Below are 15,971 nucleotides of genomic sequence, written 5' to 3' on the forward strand. Positions count from 1 at the left end.
GATCTATCTCAAAACTAAACTAGTTAAGAATATGAAATTTCGTAATAATTACTATATACCATATACCTACTTAAGATATTTAAACAACTAATACTGAAAACAACGATCTATAAAGAGGTAAAAGCTTTGAACAAAGCATAATTTTGTACGGAATCCTAAAAAAGCGAGCCTCGACTCGCAGTTGACGGTTTTTGTTCTCTCAATCTCAACATTGAACCCAAAAGAGACACGGGAAAGCTTTATCGATCGTAAGCTCGGGTTGGTTCCCGCCTCTACAGCAATGGCGTTAGTAAGAGAATTGCTCTGATTCGCCAGACCCAAGCTTTCTTTCAAGTTCGGGAGCGCGCATGTGCTTTTATATCCGGTTTTCAAAATGGCCGCGTCCCTTTTTCTTTGCCAGAGTGACAGTTTGATAGACGGCACATTGCTATTGGTGAATATTACAAAAGAGGGGACGCTACAATAGTGTGACGATGGAAAAGTAAAATGGTTGAACAGCTGGTTGGTAGATAAAGGTATTGCCTACTCACAGCTTGGTTTTGTGAAAAGCTTAGTATTTAAGTAACATGGAAAACAGCAGTCTGAAAATTTTATATTAGTGTGAAACAGTGGTTAAAAACTGTTGGTTTATTTGGGGAGTTGATTACAATACATAATATAAGAGAGATAAGTAAGTAGGTAGGTACCTACCTTTTTACCTTTATTTTTTTTTAAACATTTTTTTATAAGTATTACTTAAGGCTTTTATTATCTCATAGGTTTTTCACCTACATCATTCATTCATTTAGTAAGTAGGTACTAACCTGTAATAAATCTACTTAGGTTATGTGTCCACTGCAACTGCATTTTCAAGAACGTGCCCCCATAAGTAGGTATAGGCAGGCAGGCTACCTTCTATCTTCCATCTTCCTTATCCATCCACTTCCTGCCACCTTCTTTATCGGATCGTCGTTACGTTGTAGGTACACCACGGCTAAGTACCGATTCACGGTTGCTGAATCTGTCTGGCGTAGCAGCTAACGACTCTGTCACAGACATGACCACTCCACTGCCACACTTCAGTTTGCTAATCCTAGGATATGTCAGTTACTTTGGTTTTCCTACGGATTTCTTTGTAGCCGTCAGAGGGACACCTAGCATTGCCAGCAGAGTGGTTTATGGAGGAGACTAGCTATCAGTGTTAGCTCTTACGTCACAGATAGGACACACTCACGATGATCAGTCTTTACTCGTACCTACCTACTCATATCTAAAAAGGCAAATTTTGTATTTAGGGGCTTCTTAGGTATCTAATCTTCGGAGCTTTAATGATCTGATTCTCAAAATCCTTTCACTGATAAGTAAGTAGGTACCTAGGTACTTAGGTATAGCTACAATATTTCTGAGTGCTAAGTTATACTTGTAGGGAGATATCACGCGGACTAGGTCGCTCGAAAAAACTAGTATTTTTTAAATGTCGCTCGATCAATTATGCACACCACAACACCGTGTCTAAACTTTAACTGATCTAATTCCTTTGTTAAACCAGGCGGGCCTTAACCCTTTATGAAACTTTAAAGTCACAAAGTAACACCCTGTGTCGTAAATCCTTCAATCACGGTGTCTCTTTGAAAGAATTTAAAACCAGGGTTGTATTCACTTCCTTTTTAATCCAAATTTTGCTTTATCACCAGCAAGATACCCACCTAATCCAATGTAGAGACTTACCTACCTACCTCATATATTATTAATCAACCCCGTCCTTGCTAAGATAATGTAAGTAGGTATAGTTACCTACGATACTTATCTACTTACTTACTCATCTGATATCTAGGCCACAATAAAAAATGAAGGAGGTACTTACCTTAGTACCTAAAGATGAAGAAAGCGTGTCTGGCTGTCTATCTGGCTGTTAGCTTTCCACGGTCCATCTGATTTTAACGAATAGCTTGCAGCCCGGCACGGCGTTAGGCAATTTTTTGTTCCAAAAAACCAGAGTTCCCACTGGATTATATGGCCCATCCATTTAACCGATTTTGATAAAATTTGGGTAGGTACAGCGATAGCTTAATGTAACTATCCCGGGGACGAACTTTTATCCCAGAGATGAAAAGAATTCCCACATTTTGATAAAACTAAATCCACGAACATCGTCTAGTAAAAATAATAAATAATTAATCATTAAAGATACCTAAAATACCTACATAATGCTATATTGTTACCTACCGAATGCTATGTTTCCATGTCCAACCCTGTTAATTTTTCATGTTTACCCATTTAAGTTACCTATCCATTCAATAATGAAATCAATGAGCGCATTTAACAACAATGCTCCGTGATAATCACTGCATTCAAACTTTGAGGATTTACGATGACTATAAAATACGCAACGGACAGATTTATTGTGGGTATTATTACTTACATCTATGCACATAGTTGGGCCATACCTACATACCATACCATCATATCAAGTAGATACTAGCTGCATACCTACTCATGTACTTACTTCGGTACTAGCTGTGCCGCTCCAACTTCACTCGAGTAGCATTTTTTTTTAAATCCTGAAACACATAGGTAGGTATTTCTGCATTTTTAACAGAAAGTTCAAATACCTGGGTACTTACCAATTTTCATGAGCATAATTATTTTATAAGGCAGACTTTCATCCAAATCAACCCCTCGGTAAATGAACGCAAATAAATAATATCAAACTTCCTTATGTAATTTCCAAATATCTTTTTAGTAAGTGCCTAAGCCTACCTACTGTCAAAATTCTAAATCTTTTACTCCAGCGGTTTTTTGTGCTAACCCAGTAGTTTTCGTAGCATCCGCAGAGGGTTTTACTGACGGTAGTGTGCATAAAATATACGGTCTACTAAATGCTAATTTACTACTAGTACATACTGTAATTTTAATGAAAAAAAGTGTAAATATATTCAATCTCCACATATTCCACAATGTGATGGTTTCAGTAATTTGAATCAGGTTGCTTTTATGAAACGAGGAAGCTTTCGTGCAAAGCTCAAAGCTCATTTGTTGTTAAGTAGTACACTATAGTAAACATAGATGGCGGAAGTAGATCCGGTTTCTGCCAGACCGTTCCGCTCGTTTCCGTGCAACGAGGGCAGTGGTCTAGAAGTAAAACTTTGCTCACTAAGTAGTTCACCAATTTTAATGTAGATGGCATTTAACGATATTTTACGAATAAGAATATTTTTATAGGGCTACTTTAAGCCTTTAAGGACTACCTCTGCGTCATTGTAAAATTGGATGCCTGCAAGAGACGTCGAAGCCTCAATATTTTGTTACAAGATCCCTAACTGTCGTGAGTTGTGACCATAGCCTAATATTTGACATAATATCGTCAATTCAGGGTCAAACCGAGAGTTTCCTCACTCTAGTTCACATTGAATGACCTAACACCGTTGTTTGACATCTGAGTAGGTAGGTATAATGTCTGTCAGCTGAATAATTAATTTTAATTACCTTACTTACCTACCCACCTACTTATCTACTCAGTGGCAACTTGCAGCACTGAACGCTAATTGTACCTACAGCTTTCAGGTAGGTAGCTGCTACAAGAATACCAACAATTGGTATTGTGGCAATGCATGGTGCAGCATTAGCGCAATCTACCAGCAGATGGCTCTGCAATGCCTCGATATAAAATAAGTACCTACTTATATTTCCACGATTTTTAGGGTTCCGTACCTCAGAAGGAAAAACGGAACCCTCATAGGATCACTATGTTGTACCTATGTCTGTCTGTCCGTCCGTCCGTCCGTCGTGTCAGTCAAGAAAACCTACAGGATACTTCCCGTTGACCTAGAATCATATTTGGCAGGTAGGTTGGCAAGTAAAGGAATTTGTGATTACATCACACAAAAAAAAATTAAATGTTTTAATTTTCAAAGTAAGACAACTAAGTATACCAAGTAGGGTGTCATATGAAAGGGCTTTACCTGTACATTCTCAAACAGATTTTTGTTTATTTTTATGCAGAATAGTTTTTGATTTATCGTGCAAAATGTCGGAAAAAATACACGAGTAAAACCATAATTACCATCATACCTTAGATGTTGCTAACCTAGTGCTAAGGATAAATTTACTTACCTAAGTAGTGAGATAAATCTATTAGGTAAGTATAGCTGTAACGTACACTGGGATTCGAACCCAATGTAATGAACCTGCCTTTGACTGCAATCTTACCAGTCTAATAACCGACATTGTACCGGAACGTTGAATCGCAGCGCTTGGCGACAACATTGTCAGTAGGGTAGCTAGCCACGGCCAAAGTTTCTCACCAGACCAGCCGATATCCTTAGTAGAACTCGTTACCTAAGTACTTAACACAATACCAATACAACACTATGGTAATTATTATCATAGTGTTTAAACCACTGCGCCAGCGAGGCAGTAGAGGGAGTTACCCTCGATAATAGCTTACCAACCTACTTAGTTGTCATCCAGGAACGTGATTTTATTTCGAGGGGACAGTTTATACCTACCTATAGATACCTACCTACCTCGCTCGACCACCTCGTCAGTTACCAGTAATGAAATAGGGTCACTACGATAGGGAGGATCTACCCACCTTCATAATTAATTGCTATGGGGTTCATAGTAAATATTTAACTTAGCTTTGAGGTTTAGTCCAACAGATTGGAAATGAAAAAACCGGTTAAGTGCAAGTCGGACTCCCACACGAAGTGTTCCGTACAAGATATAACACCTTTAGGTATACCTAATATGATTTGGTGAATTACATTTTCGTGAACATATTTTTTTTTTTGTGTGATATAAACACAAATTCACGGTTTTCGGATTTTTTCCTTTACTTGTGCTACTCGTAAGTATAAGACCTACCTACCTGCCAGTTTCATGATTCTATAGTTCAATGGGAAGTACTCCATACGTTTTCTTGACAGACAGACAGACAACAATGTGATCCTATAAGGGTTCCGTTTTTCCTTTTGAGGTACCCTAAAAATTACGACGTTTTTCCGTCCTTTTCCGCCTATGATTTAGGCATGCACTTTCACATTGCACCGTTTACTTGAAAAGTTAACTTGATTGCATTATTGTTTCGCATTTATTTTTATTTGGTCATTACTCTCAAGCACACCCACAACAAGCTTTCACGTCTTTCTAAGGTTGAATTAATTTTGTACTAAGTAGGTACTTATTGATATGGCAATAAAGGGGAAAAATGAAACTTCATTTCTTATTATTATTCTATAATAACTCTGCAAAAAACGGACGAATGGACGTTAAATTTTATCTAAGTATAAGTAGGTATGTAGGTACCTAATCTATCTACTTAGGTAATTATCTTAGGTTAATATACGTACTTAAGTAACGCTCTAAATAACTTTCTTTCTTTCTCTGAAGAGTACCTATAGTGTGCTTCTTTAGAACTACCTACTGCAAGCTGCTCAGCTATTACCATGGTAATATGGCATGGTAATGGCAGGCGTTAACGTCGGACATAATTATAGCACAAGTAATTATCTACTTATAGCATGTACCTAAGTAGGCAAGAAATGGTTGCCAATTACACGAACATGAATTGGAAATGCGACTGACGAGAAAATCGGCGAACTGCATCTGCTTCATACTTAAAATAGGAATCTGGAAGGTATAGAAATATGAAATATTGAAAAGTACCTACCTATACATAAATAAAACAACTTATACCTAAGTGTCTAAGCTTTATTAAGAATTGTAACTATAATTTTTATTTAAAATGTATTTTTTATGGGAGCCCAAAATCAAACATTTTTTTAAATTTTAAATACCTTTTGATAGCTTCGCGATTAAATTATTTAGTCATAATTATTATATAAGTAGGTATACATTTTACCTGCCACAAAATAATTATTACGCTAGTGAGTGACAGTTTATTTCAGTCACTAAGTAGATACCTGTACCTGCCTAAAGCTACTATATCAATACATTGCGAAAACTAAAAAGTATTTCAAAAGTTAAGGTTGCTATTTTACTCGCTTATTATTATTTAAAAAGCACTTAGGTAATCACTAAAAGACGTTTCAGTATTGGGCCAACAGATTTCAGTAAAAAAACTGCTAAGATTTACGAGCTTTTTGATTTGGGAAATTTTTAAGTATCATGATAAACGTAGATTCAATTTACCTTTTATCTAAACCTTTTTGTGTAGATAGGTATGGCTAGATATGGATAGATTGTTCCCCTCTGAAATTCACCCTTAAAATCGACTCATTTCACTTGAACAAGCACCCTTCCACCCTTACAACAGCCTGTCCCCTTTACTTCCCTCGCGCAGCTTCCGCCATGTTGCATCTCATTTCCTCTGAAAAGTACAGGAACGAGAAACATTGCGATTCATTGAGAGAGTGACAGAGACAAGAAATTGGGGATAGGCACAAAGACCAGAGACTTGTCGGTTTGTTGAAGTATAAACTTCATACAAAGAGTGAGTCCTACGCTTGTGTTGACTTAAAAATTCATTCTAATGCTGATAGCGCATTAGCTGTAGGTATATGGAGTTCTCAAGAATTAGTCAAATATTATGACGTCACTTTTATACCTCCTATGCAATTAGGTAGGTAGTTGCACGACACTAGTTTCGTCTAAAAATCGCGTTGAGCACGAAAGTAATTTAATTTCGTGAAAGTAATGCAAACATTACGAAAGTATACGTTTACACGTGCAAGTGGTTATGAAAGTAATGTCGCGAAACTATTGTCGCGCCACTAAATGCATAATGTAAATTCGGCTTTATTGAAAATTGGGTTAGCAACATGACGTTCGTCCGATAATTATTATTAATGTGCGGTTAGCTTAAAATAAAGCTTAGGTAGGTTAAATTTGAATGGAGAGTCGAAGGCTGCATTATTTCTTCTATCGTCATCATCATTATCGTCGACAAACTACGGATGTCGACGATAATGATGATAAACCTGGATGGGTTTTGGGATTGGTGAAAGAAACTTCACCGTCGGGGCCGGTCAGAGGCAGCTTCCTTCCAGCTTCGAACCCCCAATACCCGCAAGTCCTTCTCCACTCCGTGCGTTATTTATTAACTGTACCTAAGTAGGTAAGTACTTACTTAGTTGCAAGGAATATTTTGACTAAAAAACTGCCTTATTTTGACTTATTCTTTCTACTTCTGATATTTTTTTGGATTCTCTGGCCTTTCCATTCATCGTTGATATGATCCTGAAACAATGAATACAACTTTAATGGTGAGACTAATACTAAATTATAAAGAAAGCTAAATTATATGAGTTATAGCTGTATTTTTTTAAAATTAGAGATCCCTAAGCGCGAAGCCGGGATGGGTCGCTATAGTGACGAGATAAACATGAGTTAAAAATCTTACAAGTGTAAATTAAAAATTTATAACACCCCCGACAGGTGAAGGTTACAGTAACTAGAAAAGACCGAAAAGACCTGATAACTTTCAAACGGCTGAACTGATTTTCTTGGACTATTCCGCGCCTACGATCTAAAGTATCTGAGTTTTCCAAAACATCATTTTCAAATAAATAATTATGTAAGTAAGCAACGTCCATCTTGCCAGCTTTACATTTGTCAATTGACATAATATTATGAACCTAACGGTTATCTAACCTTCTTTTCTACAAGAAAACTAGAAAAGAGCTGATAACTCTTAAACGGCTGAACCAATTTTTTTGGATTATATAGCTAAGAACACTCTCGATCAAGCCACCTTTCAAACAAAAAAAACTAAATTAAAATCGGTTCATTCGTTTAGGCGCTACGATGCCACAGACAGATACACAGATACACAGACACACAGATACACACGTCAAACTTATAACACCCCTTTTTTTGGGTCGGGGGTTAAAAACTATTGAACTGTCTATCTGGGTATAGTAAAACAAAAACAAGTTTGACAATTTCACTCTCTAAGATAGAGTCTCTAGTAGATAAGTACCTACTAGTAACTAAGTAAGTAGATACTTAACTACCAAGGCCCTTGTAAGCAGTTTTACTTTTTATTCTAAAATGCAGCGGTTTACTTGCAGTTTTATTAATTAAGTTCAGTGGAAAGAGCTTTATTTACCTCGTAAGTAGGTAGATTTATTGAAGGTTGAGGTATTTTATAGTCTCTGCTGGTCAGGTCAGCAGTAGGTGGGTAGTGGGTACATACTTAACTGACAATCTCATAAATAAAAAATTCTTTGCTTCAAATTATTCAAGATTTACGATACACGAAACTACAAATGAAAATTCTTTCATGCAATGAAAAATAAATGGGAACTCCGGCGTTAAGGTATTTTGATGATACCTAATAAACTTTTATTAATTAATTCCCATCCACCCAAAAGTTACAGATAGGTAAGTAGGATAGGTAGGTACATTAATTAAGTTTGTATAAAAATTTGTAACGTCCAGAGATATAGGTACTTAATTCATACCTACTTATTTTAAGTAGACGTAGGTAGGTAAACAAATAGGGACTTATATTGTGTTCGTGTAAGAAATCTCTATTGAAAATAACCACAATATTTAATTGATATTATTTTTATAATTTATCGCATTTTTTAGGTATAAGTAGGTAGGTAATCGTACCTATACTTATTGTTTGTTGCATACAACAGGCCTTTAAAGTACCTACATAACTACCTAGTTAGCTCCGTATTTCCTTGTCTAAACTAAAGCTAACAATGGAGCATTAGTCGTCAAACTTGCACCGCCGACTGTATCTAATCCACATTCCATATTCCTTATCAAATCGTGGCACCCCCAAGCCAGAAAGCACTCAAGTGAAATTCCCCGCGACTTGGTTTATTGCTCTCGTTATCAAGGCCGTTACTTTTCGTCATTCGATCGCATTAGGCGTATGACGCACTAATATATACCGGAATTTATGGCTTCGAGCGTGCCGTCGATAATTTCATTTTTCAAGCTCTACAATTCTCGTTCTTGTAAGTATGAACCTGAATCATTTTTTTACCGCCAGCGCAGAAGCCCTTAGTTTTCTTCGTACCGCAAGCGCAGCTCTTCCTTTAGCACATCTCAGAGCTTTCCACAAATAAGAACTGTCTGTGTGAAGTGTGAGGATAAGTACAACGTATAATCTGATCTATAGTTTTCTGTTATTTCCGTAAGTATAGGTAGGAAAGTTTCCGCGTGGTTTTCGCGAAGCGTCGTCCGAGCTTACAGATGCGACATCGCATCGCAGTCTTATGTTTCTGCCACATAAGACTTTAACTGAGTAAGTACTACTACTTATGTGAAATATTGAAAGTCACCCAGCTCAATAATCCTTTAAAAATAATTATACGCTATTTAAAATTAAGGCGGATGGATGTTTATTGGTATGACACGTGCTTTTAATTACTGAGTAAATTATAAAGTTGAGTATGCTGGGGGTATGACTGCTATAGTAATAATTATGTATTATCTTAACGAATTTCGTGTAATAGATGCGGGCTCTATACAATTAACCCAAATTGTGAAAGTATCTTTGGCCGTATGGTAATGGTTAGGTAAGTAGGTAGGTACCTACCTACTTACCTAACCATTTTCATTTGCTGACAATAGTAATGTAAGTAGTCAGCAGCTAAACTATAGGTATTTTGCGGATTAGGTACCTAAGATAAAAAGAAATTTCCTACCACATATTTTTCATAGGTAAAAAGGGTTATTTTCGCCTTCCTTTTTACCTATGAAATAAATGTGGACTTTTCTAAGCTCATCTTATTCTGTAGGTACCTACTCATTAGTATGTAACATTTTGCGTAAGAAAAAACAGTGAAATAAAATGGCATTATAGAAAAAGATACCTAGGTAAGTACTTAATGCTAAGAGCCAAAGGACCCCATTTACCCTAATACTAAAGGTCTTTAGCATTTAAGAACCTATCTTTTTCAAAGTGCAGTCTCACCCGCTCTATTCTCTCATTATTGCCCCTGTAGTGTACCTAGAAGTACCTACCTGTACATTTCAACTACCAATACCTATTATAAATGCAAAAGTGTGTTTGTTTGTTGATTTACTTTGACTGACATAGGCTACTTTTTGAGGCTACTTTTTATCCCGGGAAATCAAGGATATCCCACAAGATTTTTATAAACCTAGATCCATGCGGAAGAAGTCGTGAGCACCAGCTAGTAGATAAAAATAACTTACCTGGCACTTAGAACTAAGCGCCTTGGCTTGAAAAAGAAAAGTCTAAGTTCTTTTTCGTTTCGCATCGGTTTACGACGCCCCGTCGGCTAAGTGCATGAGCGCGCTAAACGAGTATTATACCTACTATACTTCGCTTGACACCGGTATTTGTTCCTATTTTAATACATTTTAAAACTGAAAGGTGGGATTTACACATGGTAAGTACGTTACGTAATACAAAATGTGCGTGTTTAATCGCTATGCAATGTGAAAGCTTTCATACAGTTCTCCTTGGTTTTAATATTCAAGAGATGGTGACGAACAAAAAGGTTGTAGGTACTTAGGTAAGTAATTACAGAAATTGAATTTAACAGGTGGAACAAGAAAATTAATAAAAGCTATTGAAACATGTGAATGTAATACAAGTAATAAGTGATTGAAATCGCGAACTTTGGAATGACACTACTTTCCTACCAACATTTTAAAACTTATTGCACAAACAAACAATGCACATTCCTTTCATATACGAAAAAAGTGTACCTATTAGGTAGACAGTAAGTACGTAGGTTCTTATAGCATGGTAAGTGTGGAGGTAATGTAATAGCCCTGTCGAGAGGCAGCCGCCCTTTAACGGCGTCGTAATTGCGAACTAAAATTAAGTGTTATTTTTATGGTGATTTCCCTACTACTTAGTTGCTTTCAATAGCATAAAGAGTTTTATTAATTGAGAACAAGTGCGTACCTGTAGGTACATAAATCATGAGGTTTTTTTTGGTAATTACAAAATTTCTTGTAAGTAAGCACTTAGATACTAAATAGGTATACTACTTACCTACCGATCAATTTCCCATTTCATTTTTAAGCATTTTACTTGCTTATTAGACTTCCTACTTCTTTTTCAGGGACCCTATTGCTAAGCCTTCGCTGTACGCCCGTATATCTGTCCGTTCGTCTATCCATCCATCTGTCTGTTAGCAGACTGTATCTCAAGAACCGTACCTAATAAGTAGAGAGTTGAAATTTTCGCAGTGTATTTTTATTGCCGATATAAAATTAAAATAATAAAAAAACAAGATGGTGAATTTCAAAATTATTTCATATGGGTAAGTATCGGACATAACTATTCACCATCCCGCCCCGCATTGGTTAGGTACATCTTGCCACGCCGCCGCCGTGGGAAACTCGTCTGGAAAATTTGCAGCGTGCCTACTGTGCTACTAATCTACTTAAGTACCTACCATGGGCAAATCTGCATTAGGTAAGCATAAGTAATAAGCGCGTGACAACGCTTCTGCATGAATGTTCTAATATCAACATACTCTACGTGTACTCTACCACAGGCTCTACCGTGGGCAAATCTATATGAAGCCATAAGCGCATGACAACACTTCTACATGAATGTTATCACAGCACAAGCATCATTTGGCCGCACCACGCTACACACAACGCTACGCGCAACGCTCCGTGTCTCCCTGATAGATTAATTATGATTTTATATTCACTTTTATAATCACGTCAACCTCAAGTTCTCAAAGTAAGGCGTAAGTACTTGTAAGTACCTACATGTACCTATTTAAAATAAATTAACACGTCTTAGCTTACATTTACCTATGTCCTATGTATTGCACCACCTATGAATGAACCTTATTTACCTAACTTGGTTATATTATGAAGTTTAGTTATACTTAATATCTACCTCTCTATTATATTATGTAGATACGCATTAACAGGGCTCTATCCGTCACTTACTCCATACAATCGTAGTTCCCATTTCATTTGAATATTAAGCAACCAAAGTCCATGAAATTTTGCAGACATAGTCTAGAAACTAATATCTGTGTCTGTGGTGTTTTAGATTTTTCTAAAAATATGTAGTTTTAAAATTACAGGGGCTCAAAGATTTGTATTTTTCTTTAAAAAAAGGCCCAACTTTGTGCTCGTTTTTCTAGACAACGAAGCAATTTAATGAAATTTGGAAAAACCACAGACCTAGAAAATTTAATGAATATTATGTAGTAAAAAAATTATCGTTATATATTTTATATTGTTATAATTATGTGGGAACTACGAAAACCAGAAATTACACCCAGAAATCTTGAAAATTTCGTGCTGTCTCGATTTGTGCAAGCGGGGTGGTGAAGTGCGGGGGACGACACGTGAAACTGACAGAAACTGACAGTCTAAACACACGGGCCACATTTAGACTGCACCCAACTCCAAACTTGTCGATAGGTCTAACTAAATACACTGGTACATTTCAACTTGCGTTAGACGTATGCGTTACCTACTCAGACGTTGCCTGTAGATAAAAATATGTCTCATGTTTGCTGGCAATAGCGCATGCATCAAACCCTGCAAGTTGCAACTCTCTTGCAACCTATTCCTCACGCAATACGCACAGCTTTAATATTATAATTTTTGACAATGTATACTATATGTAATGCCATATCACAGGTCACTCTCTGATTTATTGCTAACAATTTACTTCCAAATGCAAAGAAATCTAAGTGTGTTGAATTCACACTGCCCAATACCAGGACCTTAAATGACATAAATTCATTGATAAATAATCATATGTTGAAAATAAAGGAGAACCCCGTGTTTCTCGGTATAATGTTAGATGCAAAGCTTCTATGGAACACCCACATATCAACACTTGATGGTAAACTCAGCTCTGCTGCTTACACTGTTAGAAAAATTCGACAGTTACTGACGTGGAAACTGCAAAAATTGTATATTTTGCCTATTTTCACTGTATTATGTCTTACGGACTCTTGCTATGAGATAAAGCGGTAGATATTGAGAAAAAAATGTATTACAGAAAAGGACAGGACGTGCAATTTATAATTTAAAACCGCGCGCTGCCATACAATAAAAATATAAGGAAATAAGTACCTTATCTATTATCTTATAGTAGCTTCTAAATATATTTACAACTAGCTAATGCCCGCAGCTTCGCTCTCGTGGATTTAGGTTTTTAAAAATCCCGATCCTTTCATTTCCCAGAACAAAAGTTGCCTCTCCGTAATAGCCCGTCCCCGGGATGCAACTTGTTTCTGTATCACGTAAGAATATTTAAACGGATGATCCTTTTCAAATCCCGAGGGATCACCAGGATTTAGGAATGCAATTTCTTACAGCATCAGGGTTGAGGTCAACGACAAAGTGTTTACTTGGTATAGATACCTTCAATATCAATTAATAATCGACACTTTTTAAATCCCGTTAGCTTTAGTAGTCAGGTCCCCTGCAACATCAGGGTTGAGGAGTTGGAATCCAAATTTTTTATTGAACAATGTCGCAAACTTTCTTTATCGATTAAAAAAACTACCCAAAATTACGCAGTTAGGTTACCTGCCAAATTTCATGGTTTTGAGTCAACGGGAAGTACCCTAGAGGTTTTCTTGACACACACGACAGACAGAGAGATAGACAACAAAGTGATCCTATAAGAGTTCCGTTTTTCATTTTGAGGTACGAAACCCTAGAAAACGTAGGAACGGCATTCCGAACCAGTGGTAAATTTTTCTGACCATCCAAAAACACTTTGAAGTTTACCTAAAAGTTTACAGGAATAAAAATTTATCATTGTATTCCATTCCATTTCATTCTATTCCATTCTCTTCAAAGATAAATAGATAATAAAAATATTTGTCACCGAAACAATAATTTACGATACATCGACCAATATCAATTTTACTGATGACAATCTGACTATTACCAAAGTGAACGACTACTATAATATCTATTATATACGACTTACATAATATGTATTATAAATTGTGTGCCGTTAGCATTCTCACTAGGTTCTCATTAAGTTTGTTTTATTTGATTAAACTTTCTGGCATTTATATTGTTATGACGTTTAATTGGCAAACAGTCTGTTTATTGGCTGAAACTCAAAAATTCAGCCAATCACAACAAAGAAAATATTGTAATAATGATTGATGCAGCTTTCTGTAATTGAAAACAAAATATTTGACATTAACTTGAATGTGACAGTGTTTTCCGAATAGGGTTGCCAGAGGCCCCGTATTTTACTGGTTACCCCGTATTTCAGGATACAGAAACCTGTAATTGTGAAAATAAAATACGGGGCAAATAAAACTAAATATTTTTAGGGTTCCGTAACTCAAAAGCAAAAAAGAACTCTTATAGGATCACTTCGTTGTCTGTCAGTTTTTCCGTCTGTCCGTCTGTCCGTCTGTCCATTTGTCCTTCTATCCGTCTGTCATGTGTTCATGAACAAATATTAGTATTTTCAATTTTCAAAGTAAGATAACTACATATATCAAGTGGGTTATCATATGAAAGGGCTTTACCTGTTCATTCCAAAACAGATTTTTACTTATTTTTATGCATATTTTTTTAATGCATAACAGTTTTTGATTTCTCGAGTAAAATGTCGGAAAAAATACCCGAATACGGAACCCTCGGTGCGTGGGTCTGACTCGCACTTGGCCGGTTTTTTACAAATTCAGCAGGAGCTGGCTGGCGAAATCCAACACTGACGTTATGTCCAGTAGAAAGAATATTTTCCTTTTGCGGCAATGCGTAGCCGAAACCCACTCGATATTGATCATGGTCGTAGCCAAGGCGGCGGGGCTTGGTTTGAGGATGTAAGCCTTTTTTTATACAAGTTAGCCCGTGACTTTAATCTTTTCTAGTGGTAAGTGATGATGCAGTCTAATTTCTTGGCCGTTAGGGCCATACTAACCATATAACTAGCCATGACCGAAGCCTCCCACCAGACCAGAAATTTTGAAATGGCGACTGCGCCTGGGAAGCCGTCAAAAACCTAAGCCTAAAATAATACTTACACTATTTCTTGCATTTGCTTACCAATTTTTTTTTGGAAATATATCAAACATTTCGCGCTCACTTCACTCGCACTTTGAATTTCTATTACTTGGTGTAAACCCCGCAATTTCGTTTGCATGAATTTAGATTTTTAAAAATTCCGTGGGGGATTTTCCGGGCTAAAAAGCCGCCTCAAAAAATGTCTGGGATGCAAGTTACCTCTGAATAGTAAGTACCAAAATTTTGGTAAAGAAGATGGGCCGTGAAAGGGTTACAAATAGATAGGCAAATAGATATACTGTCGTATTCGTAATATTAGTATGGATAGGAAGCTTTAAAAATAAAATCTTGCTATGGCTAAACTCGTTTCCCTTTCACTTTAATTTTTTCTGTATTGAACCAAAAACACTTGCGCTCACTGCGCTCGCGCTTTTTTATTGTTGTATTTTATCTCACTGTCAAATTGAAAGGCGAAATTCCACTAACCAGGTAATTAGCCCATAAAGTTGAGCGAATGTTTTTTTCCTCATGACAGGATTCAGTTCCGGCCCTAATAAAACCTCTCCCGCAATCGATTCCTGGCTATGGCCATAGTATTGATACTGTGAAGGTGGAATTACAAATTAAATGTAATTTTAAGTTGAAATGAGAAGATTGTATGCATGAAATGTATAACATTTTGCTTTACAACACTAAGAGTTTTTAAAAGCTATTTAAATAAATAAATCTTTTATTTAAAACCACATGCAAACACAGTTCACCAATCAAGACACGGCAACATACAGAGAAAAAATACAAAACTTACAAATAAACTGAAATATCTAAATAGGCTTTCCATGCATTTCAGAGAGAACCACCGCCTATTTCTTCAAATACTTCAAATTTTCAAATTTCTTCAAATCTAAACCCCGTATTTTTGATGGTGGTAGCCTGTAAATCAAAAAGAGCCAGGTGGCAACCCTACGTCGACCTAGACAGAATGAAAAATTGTTTTCATTACTCGGTATGCCTACTGCCATAGTGTGACAGAAAGTGTGACGGTAGTTGTGACCTCTGATTGGCCGACTCTC

General features: G+C 36.6%; 1 long non-coding RNA gene across 2 annotated transcripts in view; it reads right to left on the bottom strand.

Moving 5' to 3' along the window:
• Nucleotides 1-5,670: 5,670 nt before the first annotated feature.
• The window catches only part of LOC123868857, a 32,193-nt gene continuing 21,892 nt past the window's right edge, over nucleotides 5,671-15,971 (bottom strand). Inside the window, exons 3-4 of one of the 2 annotated variants that reach the window (XR_006796745.1) lie at nucleotides 7,070-7,179; nucleotides 5,671-6,310 (exon numbers count right to left, since the gene is read on the bottom strand). This is a non-coding gene — a long non-coding RNA (uncharacterized LOC123868857). Of the gene's footprint in view, nucleotides 7,180-15,971 lie in introns of both variants that reach the window. The other variant, XR_006796744.1, reaches the window with a different exon arrangement.

This window comes from Maniola jurtina, chromosome 10, assembly GCF_905333055.1.
Source record: "Maniola jurtina chromosome 10, ilManJurt1.1, whole genome shotgun sequence".
Classification (NCBI taxonomy): Eukaryota; Metazoa; Arthropoda; class Insecta; order Lepidoptera; family Nymphalidae; genus Maniola; species Maniola jurtina.